The sequence below is a fragment of the Callorhinus ursinus genome, unplaced genomic scaffold (assembly GCF_003265705.2).
Source record: "Callorhinus ursinus isolate GAN/ISIS: 27379988/994484 unplaced genomic scaffold, GSC_fseal_2.0 scaffold78, whole genome shotgun sequence".
In the NCBI taxonomy this organism is placed as follows: domain Eukaryota; kingdom Metazoa; phylum Chordata; class Mammalia; order Carnivora; family Otariidae; genus Callorhinus; species Callorhinus ursinus.
The window spans coordinates 412897-426713 of NW_027397140.1; positions in this window are offsets into that span (position 1 = coordinate 412897).

The window sequence follows — 13817 nt, forward strand, 5'->3', positions numbered from 1 at the left end:
ACCATAAGTAATATGGGCCCATGTGAGTGCCCCAAGCATTCCTAGCTGACAGTATCACTTTATTATAGCTGAGACCAACACAAAACAAAATGTCTAGGATTCAAGTATGAGAACATACTTCCTAGGCACCCAGACCTTATACTATATACTTGTTGGATCCAAAGTCTCTAGGTTCAAAGTATAGACAAGTACTTACAGGGTAGCTACTGTGTCTATACCAAGTACAGACAGCTACTCATAGGCTGACCTCCTCTCTTGTTGGTACCAAAGTCTAGGTTCACAGCAGAGGTACAAACCCCAGTATGCAAAGACCTGGTCTCTTCTGCTTGTTGGATCTTAGGCCTGTGGGTTAAAAATACTGGCCATAATTTGAGACTAAGGCCTTGTGTGTTTTTATATAGCAGGGTTTTAGGTTCCTAACATGGGCTACTACTTCTAGCTTAACAAACCCTATTCTATTCTGTTTGATGGATCTCTGGTGTCTAGGACCCAATCTGAGCAACAAGGCCTGTGTCTTTTGTGTAGCATCCCAGGTCTCTATTTAAGTTTGGGAAAATACTCCCAGGACACCAAGACCTGGTCAAATCTCTGTTAAAAATGAGCTTCTAGCTTCTGAGTATGAGCCACTAATCTCCAACATTAAAACTTTTTTTAAAAATCTGCTTATTAGATTCAAAGTCTCCAGAGTTTGAGTAAGAGAAACCATGTCCAAGGCATGAAAGTATGTTTTCTTTTCCTTATTTGGATCCTAGGTCTCTAAGTTCTGGGTACAGGCAGTGACTTTAAGGACATCATGCCTTTTCTCCTCAGTTTATGGGATTCTAGGTAACTATGTCCTGAACATGGGCAACTACACTCAGGACATCAGGACCTCACCTCCTTTGCTTGATAGATTCTGTATATTTATGTTCTGAGTATGGACACATATTCTCAGGGTGCAAGGCCACATTTCCTCTGCTTGTTGGAATCCTGGTCTCTAAGTTCAGATTATGAGAAACTATTCCCACAACACCAGAAAGTTGCCTCCTTTGCTATTTGTTTTCCAGGTCTCTAAGTCTTGAGTACATATATCTTCTAAGGTACAGAATCTTCTCTCCTTGCTTTATGGTTCCAGTTTTCTAGGAAGCAGCAGAAGAACTATTCCCAAGGCACAAAATTCTTGTGTTCCCCCACTTGTTGGATTCCAGGTATCTGTGTTTTGGGTTGGGGCACCTTCTTTCCTGGCAACAAAGTCTCACATATTTTTCTTCTTGGACTCCAAGTCTTTAGATTGCAAAAACTGTTACATGTTCTTAGGGCACTAGATCTATTTTCCTCTGCTTGTCGGATATCATATCTTTAAATTCTGATTATGAGCAAATAATCTCTAGACACAGAGGCATAGGTTCCTCTGTTTGTTGGAGTCTAAATATCTAGGATCCTAGAATGAGCAACAACACCAAGGGCACCTGTGACTTTGTCTTTTCTCCTTAACAGACTTTAGATCTCAATGATCTGAGCATAAGCAACTGTTCCCAAGGCACAAAGCCTCTGGCTCCTCTGCTTGAAGGAATTCAGGACTCTAGGTTCAGATTGTTATATTTTTAAAAGATTTTATTTATTTATTTATTTATTTATTTATTTATTTATTTGAGAGAGCATGTGAGAGAGAGAGAGCAAGAGAGTGAGCACGAGCAGGGGGTGGGGGAAGGATAGAGGGAGACGCAGACTCCTCGCTGAGCAGGGAGCCTGATGCAGGACTTGATCCCAGAACCTTGAGATCATGACCTGAGCCAAGGGCAAGACGCTCAACTGACTGAGCCACCTGGTGCCCTCCAGATTCAGATTATGAGCAATTATTCCCAGGGCTCCAAAAACTACATCCTATATGTGTTCTCTAATTTCTTCTTCCTAGATATGAGAACCTACTCCTAGGGCATCAAAGCCTTGTCTTTTTCTTGATGGATCTCATTTCTATGATTCAGAAAACTCTTTTAAGGGCATCAAGCTATCTCCTTTGTCACATTCTGGATCTCTGCGCTGAGTACGGACAATTACTCCCAGGGTACCAATGCCTTGTGTCCTCTCCTTGTTGGATTCTAGGTCCGTATGTTTTCAATAATGGCAACTCCTCCCCAGGCAAGAAAGTCTCACATATTCTGTTTTGTGGGTCCCAGGTCTCTAGAATCTGAGAGTTGGCAAGTACACCTAGGACACAAAGTTTTCTTCTCTGCTTGTTAGATCTCAGGTTCTGATTATGGGAAAATATCCCAGCACTAAGGCATTGACTCCCCTGTCTTTTGGATTCCTAGTATATATTCTAGGGATTGACCACTATTTGTAGGGCTCTGAATCTTTGTCTCCATTGCTTGTTTGATTTTTATGAGCTGAGGTTCCAAGTATGGGCACCTATTTTCAGGGCATTGAGACCTTGTCTCCTCTGGTTATTGGACCAAAGTCTTTCTGCCTAGGGACTTAAGGCTTTGTCTCCTCTGCTTGATGGACACCAGTCCCCAGGTTCTGATACGGTCTAATACCCCCAGGCACAAAGGCCATCTGTTGGTTAGATCTCAGGTCCTTGTTCCAACTATGGATAACTATTATCAGGGCATTATAGCTGTTTCTACTGCTTGTTTGAATCAAGTCATTCAGGTTCAGATTATAAGGATCCTATATGTCTAAGTTCCAAATAAGGTTACCTACCTCTAGGGTTTCAGGGTCCTGTCTCTTCTGCTTGTTGCATCCCTGGCCTCTAAGTTCTGGGAATGAGCTTCTACTCCATGGGCAACAAGGCCATGTTTCCTCTCCCTGGTAGATTTCAGGCATCTAGGTTCTGAGTATGGCTAACTTCTCCAGGGTACACAGCCTTGTCTCCTCGGCTTGTTGGTCCTAGACTTAGGCTCCCAAGCATAAGCAATTATTCTCTGTGCTCCAAATCTTACCAGATTTGAGTTCCCAGGTATCTATATTTCAAATACGGGCAACTACTTTTATGTCACAAATATTTTCTCACTCTATCATTGCTTTAGCTCTCATTTCTATTTGCATTCGATCCTAGAAATAATCTTGAGATTTTTGAACTTGGCTATATTTAGCATGTAATATCATTTCCATTATGTCTAGGTGTCTTTAGCGGTAGGGTTTTCTTTTCCTCAGAAAAGCTATTCCATCATATTTCCAGCAATCAAATTTTGCTAGGTAAATAAAATAAATGTTTACACTCCAATTTTTCGTTCTGAAGTTTTATTTATTTTTAAGAATATAATTTTATTGGGGTGCCTGGGTGGCTCAGTCGTTAAGCATCTGCGTTCGGCTCAGGTCGTGATCCCAGAGTCCTGGGATTGAGCCCCGCATTGGGCTCCCTGCTCCGCGGGAGGCCTGCTTCTCCCTCTCCTGCTCCCCCTGCTTGTGTTCCCTCTCTCGCTGTGTCTCTGTCAAATAGATAAATAAAATCTTAAAAAAAAAAGAATATAATTTTATCTTTGTATGTTTAGAGAATTAGAAAATATGACAAGCATAACGAAGAGAATAATAACATCATTTCCCACTGCCCAAAGTTGATCATTATTAATCCCTTAGAATATACATTTCTAGAGCTTTTTCTATGCATGCACACACCTACATATACTCTTTGCTAAAATGTTTCCATCCTATATGTTCTGTTTTGCAAGTTGTTTTTTCCCCATCAGGGATATCCACGTATTCAATATCAGTATATATTCACATAATTTAAAATCCAGATTTTATTCAGATTTCTCCCATTGTCCTCCAAACAGCCTTGACATACAAATTGTCAAAAGTATCCAAGCCAGGATTCTGCATTTATATTTGGTCTCTTAAATTGCTTAACTAGCTCTTAATTCTTTTTATCTGAGAACTTTTATTCATACCATTGACTTGTAGATGAGACTAGGTCAGATTCTTTTCTTTTGCTGAATTTAACATGTTCCTCTATTTCCTACTTTTTTAAAAGATTTTATTTATTTATATGACAGAGAGAGACAGCAAGAACACAAGCAGGGGGAGTGGGAGAGGGAGAAGCAGGCTTCCTGCTGAGCAGGGAGCCTGATGCGGGGCTCGATCTCAGGACCCTGGGACCATGACCTGAGCCAAAGGCAGATGCTTAATGACTTGAGCCACCCAGGCGCCCCTACTTCCAATGTTTCTAATAACTCAAAGGTAATGAGAGCCTAAAGGTTTGGCTTAATGAAAACACTTTTTTAAAAATTAGAATGTATCATGGTTATTTCGTGCATTTAATAGTGTCAGAAGACTCAAAATATCTAGTTAACTCTTCATAAGTGGTACTAAGAGTGGCCACTGAATTAGGATGATGTCAGTCAGGACCATTAAGGTTTTCCCCTTGTGACAAGGAAACCATCTGGGTGGTGTTGCTGTAGGAATGCCCAGTTCCTCTTTAACCATTTACCTAATGCTTTAGCAGAAGTTGCCTGAGTCAATGTTATTAGAATTTACCAAACAATGAATGATTCCTTAAATATGTCATTATGTCTATATTTACTATCTGGCTTGTTCTGGAAAGCATATCATCAGAATAGGTAGGGATATGCTGCAATAACAAACAACTCTTGAATCCTGTTGACTAAAAATAAAGTTTAATTCTTGGTCAAGCTTTATGTCAAATATGGGTTGGTGGTGAGACTTCTGCTCTCACTAACCCTGAGGGACTTAGGATGATGCAGGCTCAAATTCAACACCTGCTCCCATGATTGTCATGAAGAAGAGAATGCTAGAAGGTTTCACATTAGCAACTTACTGTTCCAGCTTGGAAATGACACATATCACTTCTAGCCACAACCACTAATACTACGTCACTTCAAGGGGAAATACAATCTTCTCATGTGCCTGGAAAGGAAGGAGAACTATTGTTGGTACTACTACTGATTATTGAACAAATTACTTTTTGCCTGCCACCTGCCATACATTGTCTCCAACTGGCTGAACATACCAGGAGGTAAGTAGTGATATCCCTACTCCATAGACAAAGAAAGTGAGGTTGAAAGATTTCTACAAGGTCACATAGGAAATATGAAACTCAGAATTCAAATTCATGACTCCACAGCTCATGGAGGAAACTTTTGGTGGGATAGTGGGATGAAAATATCTTCTTTTTCTTATCTTTCCCTTAGGGTAAGTCTTGCAGTTTGGGGTCTCCTTACTCTCTGGATAACCTTAAGTATAACTGGAATTAGGTTGAGGCCAAGGAAAAGAATGATGGTGATGATGACGATGATGATGATGATAATGATAACATATATTAAGATGTCACTAGGGGCAGAGCAAGATGGCGGAGGAGTAGGAGACCTAGATTTCATCTGGTCTCAGGAATTCAGCTGAATAGGGATCAAACCTACGAACTTCTGAACACCTACGAACTCAACAGGAGATCGAAGAGGAGAGTAGCAACAACTCTCTGAACAGAGAGAAGCGACCACTTACTGGAAGGTAGGACGTGCGGAGAAGTGAATCCGAGGTGATATTTGGGAGGATAGACGGCGGGGGAGGGGGCCTCCGTCGGCCGCTTCTGGCAAGTGATAGAGCCGCGGAGGACAAAATCGGACCTTTTAGAAGGTGGCTCCGCTGAGGGACGTCGCTGCAGTGGCTAAGCGGGGGGTGGAATCCTACCAGGACAGTGTGGTCTCAGGACCCTTGGGGTCACAGAAAGACCAGGGGTGCCTGAGTGCGGCAGAGCTCCCAGGTATCGGAGCGGGGAAGCCAGCTGCAGAGACAGAGCCGAGGCGCGGGCTCTCAGCTCGGGGTTGCCATAAACTGTGATCCGCGGCCCAGTCGGGCCACTGCTCCTCCAGCAGGGACCCAACAAGCGGCAGAGCCGGGAAGACTCCCCTTTCTCCCCTGGGAGGATCGGCGCGGGAGCGCACCGCAGGGATCTGCTGGGTTTGGAGACTCCACACGGGGTCGGGTGCCAGAGATACAAACGCTCGGTCACAGGCCGGGTGAGCACGGAGTGCGGCCGGAGACCAGGGAGATGGGAGTGACTGCTTTTCCCTGGGGGCGCACTGAGGAGCGGGACCTCGAGTTCTCAGCTCCTCCGGGTGGAGATTGGGAGGCCACCATTTTTGCCCTGGTCCTCCAGAGCTGTACCGAGAGCTTGCAGGGAACAAAAGCTCCTGAGAGCAAACCCAAGCAGCTTGCTTAGTCCAGACCGACAAAGGCGGGGCAATTCAGCCTCCGGCAAAGACATTTGGAAACCACGGCAACAGGCCCCTCCCCCAGAAGATCAGCACGAACAGCCAGCAAGCCAAGACCAAGTTTACCGATCAAGGAGAACGGGAGAACTCCAGCGCTAGGGGAATACTGCACATAGAATTCATGGCTTTTTTTTTTACCATGATTCATTAGTTCATCAAAGTTAATTTTTTTAACTGTTTTTTTTTAATTTTTCTTTTTCCCTTTTTCAACTAACATCTTATCAATCCCTTTTTAAAAAAACCATTTTTTATTTTTCATTTTTAGAGTCATATTTTATCCCTTCATAGTAGTTACCCTTATTTTGGGCATATATATATATATAAATATATATATATATATATAAGTTGTTCTCTCTTTAAAAGTTTGAGATACAGTTTCTTCTAACAGATCAAAATATACCCTAAATCACTAGTGTATGGCTTTGTTCTAGTCTCCTGCCTGATCACATTCTCTCCCTTTTTCCTTTTTTTTTTAAATCTTCTTCTTTCTTTTTTCAAACAACTTATCTTATCAATTCCTTTTATAAAATCTTTTATAATTTTCATCTATACAGTCATCTTCCATCCCTTCATTGTATAAACCCTTATTTTGTACATATATGTCTTTCTTCCTTTAAAATTTTAGCAGGCACTTTCTTCTAACAGACCAAAATACACCCAAAATCTAGTGTGTGGCACTGATCTATGCACTAGCCTGATCATATTTGATCATATTCTGCTTTTTTTGTATTGTTCTGTTTTTGTTTTTATCTTTTTTCTTTTTTTTCTCTTTCTTTTTTCTTTCTTTCCCTTTCTTTTCCTCTGGTTTCAGGTCTTTTCTGATTTGTATAGAGTATATTTGCTGGGGACGTTGTTAACCTGTTAGCATTTTGTTCTCTCATTCATCTATTCTCTGGACAAAATGACAAGACGAAAAAAATCACCTCAGCAAAAAGAACAAGAGGTAGTACCGTCTGCCAGGGACCTACTCAATACGGACATTAGTCCATATTGTCGGACCTAGAGTTCAGAATCATGACTTTAAAGATACTAGCTGGGCTTGAAAAAAGAATGGAAGATATTAGAGAAACCCTTTCTGGAGAAATAAAAGAACTAAAATCTAACCAAGTCGAAATCAAAAAGGCTATTAATGAGATGCAATAAAAAATGGGGGCACTAACTGCTAGGATAAATGAGGCAGAAGAGAGAATCAGTGATATAGAAGACCACATGATGGAAAATAGAGGCTGAGAAAAAGAGAGATAAACAAGTACAGGACCACGAGGGCAGAATTCGAGAGATAAGTGATACGATAAGACGAAACAACATTAGAATAATTGGGATCCCAGAAGAAGAAGAGAGAGAGGGGCAGAAGGTATATTGGAGCAAATAATAGCAGAGAACTTCCCTAATGTGGGGAAGGAAACAGGCATCAATATCCAGGAGGCACAGAGAACCCCTCTCAAAATCAATAATAGTAGGTCAACACCCCGACATCTAATAGTAAAACTTACGAGTCTCAGAGACAAAGAGAAAATCCTGAAAGCAGCTCAGGAGAAGAGATATGTAACCTACAATGGTAGAAATATTAGATTGGCAAAAGACCAATCCACAGAGACCTGGCAGGCCAGAAAGGACTGGCAAGATATCTTCAGAGCACTAAACGAGAAAAATATGCAGCCAAGAATACTATATCCAGCTAGGCTGTCATTGAAAATAGAAGGAGAGATAAAAAGCTTCCAAGACAAACAAAAACTAAAAGAATTTGCAAACACGAAACCAGCCCTCCAAGAAATATTGAAAGGGGTCCTCTAAGCAAAGAGAGAGACTAAAAGCAGCATAGATCAGAAGGGAACAGAGACAATATACAGTCACAGTCACCTTACAGGCAATACTATGGCACTAAATTCATACCTTTCAATAGTTACCCTGAATGTAAATGGGCTCAATGCCCCAATCAAAAGACACAGGCTATCAGATTGGATTAAAAAAGAAGACCCATCAATATGCTGTCTGCATGAGACTCATTTTAGACCCAAAGACACCCCCAGATTGAAAGTGAGGGGGTGGAAAACAATTTACCATGCTAATGGACACCAAAAGAAAGCTGAGGTGGCAATCCTTATATCAGACAAATTAGATTTTAAACCAAAGACTGTAATAAGAGATGAGGAAGGACACTATATCCTACTTAAAGGGTCTATCCAACAAGAAGATCTAACAGTTGTAAATATCTATGCCCTGAACATGGGAGCAGCCAAGTATATAAGGCAATTAATAACAAAAGCAAAGAAACACATTGACAACAATACAATAATAGTGGGGGACTTTAACACCCCCCTCACTGAAATGGACAGATCATCTAAGCAAAAGATCAACAAGGAAATAAAGACTTTAAATGACACACTGGACCAAATGGACTTCACAGACATATTCAGAACATTCCATCCCAAAGCAACGGAATACACATTCTTCTCTAGGGCCCATGGAACATTCTCCAGAATAGATCACATCCTAGGTCACAAATCACGTCTCAACCGGTACCAAAAGATTGGGATCATTCCCTGCATATTTTCAGACCACAATGCTTTGAAACTAGAACTCAATCACAAGAGGAAAGTCAGAAAGAACTCAAATACATGGAGGCTAAAGAGCATCCTACTAAAGAATGAATGGGTCAACCAGGAAATTAAGAAGAATTTAAAAAATTCACGGAAACCAATGAAAATGAAAACACAACGGTTCAAAATATTTGGGATACAGCAAAGGCAGTCCTGAGAGGAAAGTATATAGCAATACAAGCCTTTCTCAAGAAACAAGAAAGGTCTCAAATACACAACCTAACCCTACATCTAATGGAGCTGGAGATAGAACAGCAAATAAAGCCTAAACCCGGCAGGAGAAGAGAAATAATAAAGATCAGAGCAGAAATCAATGAAATAGAAACCAAAAGAACAGTAGAACATTCAACGAAACTAGGAGCTGGTTCTTTGCAAGAATTAACAAGATTGATAAACCCCTGGCCAGACTTATCAAAAAGAAAAGAGAAATGACCCAAATCAACAAAATCATGAATGAGGGAGGAGAGATCACAACCAACACCAAAGAAATACAAACAATCATAAGAACATATTATGAGCCACTCTATGCCAGCAAATAAGATAACCTGGAAGAAGTGGGTGCATTCCTAGAGATGTATCCACTACCAAAATTGAAGCAGGAAGTAATAGAAAACCTGAACAGACCTATAGCCACCAAGGAAATTGAAGCAGTCATCAGAAATCTCCCAAAAAACAAAAGCCCAGGGCCAGATGGCTTCCCAGGGGAATTCTATCAGACATTTAAAGAAGAATTAATACCTATTCTCCTGAAACTGTTCCAAAAAATAGATATGGAAGGAAAACTTCCAAACTCACTTTATTAGGCCAGCATTACCTTGATCCCCAAACCAGACAAAGACCCCATCAAAAAGGAGAATGACAGACCAATATTCTTGATGAACATGGATGCAAAATTCTCACCAAAATACTAGTCAATAGGATCCAACAGTACATTAAAAGGATTATTCACCACGACCAAGTGGGATTTATCCCTGGGCTGCAAGGATGGTTCAACAATCCACAAATCAATCAACGTGGTACAATACATTAACAAAAGAAAGAACAAGAATCATATGATCCTCTCAATAGATGCAGAAAAGCATTTGACAAAGTGCAGCATCCTTTCTTGATCAAAACTCTTCACAGTATAGGGATAGAGGGTACATACCTCAATATCTTAGAAGCCATCTATGAAAAACCTAAAGCAAATATCATCTCAATGGGGAAAAGCTGAGAGCTTTTCCCCTAAGGTCAGGAACGCGGCAGGGATGTCCACTCTCACCACTGCTATTCAACATAGTATTAGAAGTCCTAGCCACAGCAATCAGACAACAAAAAGAAATCGAAGGCATCCAAATTGGCAAAGAGGAAGTCAAACTCTCACTCTTTGCAGATGATATGATACTGTATGTGGAAAACCCAAAAGACTCCACCCCAAAACTGCTAGAACTCATATAGGAATTCAGTCAAGTAGCAGGACATAAAATCAATGCACAGAAATCAGTGGCATTCCTATACACCAACAACAAGACAGAAGAGAGACAAATCAAGGAGTCGATCCCATTTACAATTGCACCCAAAACCATAAGATACCTAGGAATAAATTTAACCAAAGAGGTAAAGGATCTGTACTCAGAAAACTATAAAATACTCATGAAAGAAATTGAAAAAGACACAAAGAGATGGAAAAATGTTCCATGCTCATGGATTGGGAGAACCAACATTGTGAAGATGTCAATGCTACCCAGAGCAATCTACACATTCAATGCAATCCCCACAAAAATACCATCCACTTTTTTCAAAGAAATGGAACAAATAATCCTACAATTTGTATGGAACCAGAAGAGACCCCGAAGAGCCAGAGGAATATTGAAAAAGAAAAGCAAAGCTGGCAGCATCACAATTCCAGACTTCCAGCTCTACTACAAAGCTGTCATCATCAAGACAGTATGGTACTGGCACAAAAACAGACACATAGATCAATGGAACAGAATCAAGAGCCCAGAAATGGACCCTCAACTCTATGGTCAACTTATCTTTGACAAAGCAGGAAAGAATGTCCAATGGCAAAAAGACAGTCTCTTCAACAAATGGTGTTGGGAAAATTGGACAGCCACATGCAGAAGAATGAAACTGGACCATTTCCTTACACCACACAAAAAATAGACTCCAAATGGTTGAAAGACCTAAACATGAGACAGGAGTCCTTCAAAATCCTAAAGGAGAACACAGGTAGCAACCTCTTCGACCTCAGCCACAGCAACTTCTTCCTAGATACATCGCCAAAGACGAGGGAAGCAAGGGCAAAAATGAACTATTGGGATTTCATCAAGATAAAAAGCTTTTGCACAGCAAAAGAAACAGTCCACAAAACCAAAAGACAACCTACAGAATGGGAGGAAAGATTTGCAAATGACATATCAGATAAAGGTCTAGTATCCAAAATCTATAAAGAACTTATCATACTCAACACCCAAAGAACAAATAATCCAATCAAGAAATGGGCAGAAGACATGAACAGACATTTCTCCAAAGAAGACATCCAAATGGCCAACAGACACAGGAAAAAGTGCTCAACATCACTTGGCATCAGGGAAATCCAAATCAAAACCTCAATGAGATACCACCTCACACTCGTCAGAATAGCTAAAATTAACAAGTCAGGGAACGACAGATGTTGGCGGAGATGTGGAGAAAGGGGAACCCTCCTACACTTTTGGTGGGAATGCAAGCTGGTGTAACCCCTCTGGTAAACAGTATGGCGGTTCCTCAAACAGTTGAAAATAGAGCTACCATACGATCCAGCAATTGCACTACTGGGCATTTACCCCAAAGATACAAATGTAGGGATCCGAAGGGGTACGTGCATCCCAATGTTTATAGCAGCAATGTCCACAATAGCCAAACTGTGGAAAGAGCCAAGATGTCCATTGACAGATGAATGGATAAAGAAGATGTGGTATATATATACAATGGAATATTATGCAGCCATCCAAAGGAATGAGATCTTGCCATTTGCAACGACGTGGATGGAACTGGAGGGTGTTATGCTGAGTGAAATAAGTCAATCAGAGAAAGACATTTATCAGATGACCTCACTGATATGAGGAATTCTTAATCTCAGGAAACAAACTGAGGGTTGCTGGAGTGGTGGGGGGTGGGAGGGATGGGGTGGCTGGGTGATAGACATTGGGTAGGGTATGTGCTATGGTGAGCGCTGTGAATTGTGTAAGACTGTTGAATCACAGATCTGTACTTCTGAAACAAATAATGCCACATTTGTTAAGAAAAAAGAAAAAGCTGCTATAGGAGGGGAAGAATGAAGGGGAGTAAGTCAGAGGGGGAGACGAACCATGAGAGATGATGGACTCTGAAAAACAGACTGAGGGTTCTAGAGGGGAGGAGGATAGGGGGATGGGTTATCCTGGTGATGGGTATTGAGGAGGGCACGTTCTGCATGGAGCACTGGGTGTTATGCACAAACAATGAATCATGGAACACTACATCAAAACCTAATGATGTAATTTATGGTGATTAACATAACAATAAAAAATTTAAAAAAAGATGTCACTAGGCACTGTACTAAGTATATTGCATCAATTGCCTCAATCTTTGAGGTAGCTCTATGAGATAAATAATTTTATTGTCCTCATGTTAGAATGAGACTAAATAACTTGCCAAAACTCACATAGCTAGTAAGAGCAGAAACAAGATTTTACATAGGCAGTCTGATTGCAAGGATTTTCCTCTTAATCATTGCAAACCTGATCAGTCAGGTCTGGCTTTGCCTTAGACTTTAATAAGCGAGATAAAGAAATTTTAACAGATATGTTATAACTGCTTACCCAGCTCATACATTTTATTCAAACCTATAGCTTCTGCTGAAGGACTGGGTCCAAGTAGGTGTTTTGTACCACATGACTCTCTTTCTGGCTCTGGTGACTGACACAAGGATGGACACTTCCTCGAGAGAGAGGGAATAGCCCTGGGAATAGCCAAAGAGATTTCCTCTCTTGGGAATCAGGAGTTGGGGTATGGGGTGAGGCAGATAGTGGTGGACTTTTGAGCCATGTACAAACAGATGATAGCCAGAAAAATTTCTAAGGAAAGATCATTCCAAGTAGAGAGTATAGCAAATGCAAAGGTCCTGAGACAGAAACATGTTTGACATGTTGGAGAAGTAGGAAGAAGACCAATGTATTTGAAGTGAATTGGGTGAAGAGGAAAGTGGAAGTAAGTAAGAACAGAGAAGGAGCCAGGAGTAGATCAGGCAGGGCCTCACCTTGGTTATAGTTAAAATATGATAAGTCAGTGGAGGGTTTTGGTCAGGAAGAGACATAATCTGAAACATATTTGAAAAGTATCATATTGGTTGCTGGGTGGGGAATGGATAATAAAGCACAGTTATGGAAGCAGGGAGTTAGAAGGTTAGAAGGCTCTTGCATAGGTCCAGTTGAGAAATGAAGGTGTTTTTGTTCACATTATTGTAGAAGTGATGGAAAGTGGTCTAATTCAAGATAGAGCCAATAGGGTTTATGCTTGGATTGGATCTTGGAGGTGAAAGAAAGAAAGGAGTCAAGGGTGATTACAAAGTTTTTGGTGGTCTATTTACTGAGACGAATAAGGGATGTGAAGGGGAGATTCTACATTCAGCTTTGGACCTATAAAATTTGAGATACATATTATTCTTCTAAGTGGGTTGTTGGATGTAGGACTATGGAATTTAGAACTGGAGATCTATATATCTTATGTCCTCAATTCTGAGATACACATTTTCTGTATATCATTATCTCTGAAATCAGGATACATCCCATTATCATTTGTTGTCAGACAAGTGGCAGTTGTGACTTAGTTATGACATTTTCTTTTGACACCATTTAGTAAGATAAAGAAAATAATGGCATCAATGCTTCTTAGATTTAATGAAAGATGTCAAACTCGGGAGTTATTAGCATATTGAAAGCCATGAGATTAGATGACATTACCTGGGGAGTGTTGATAAAGAAGAGAGCTGAGGAATAAGCTTGGG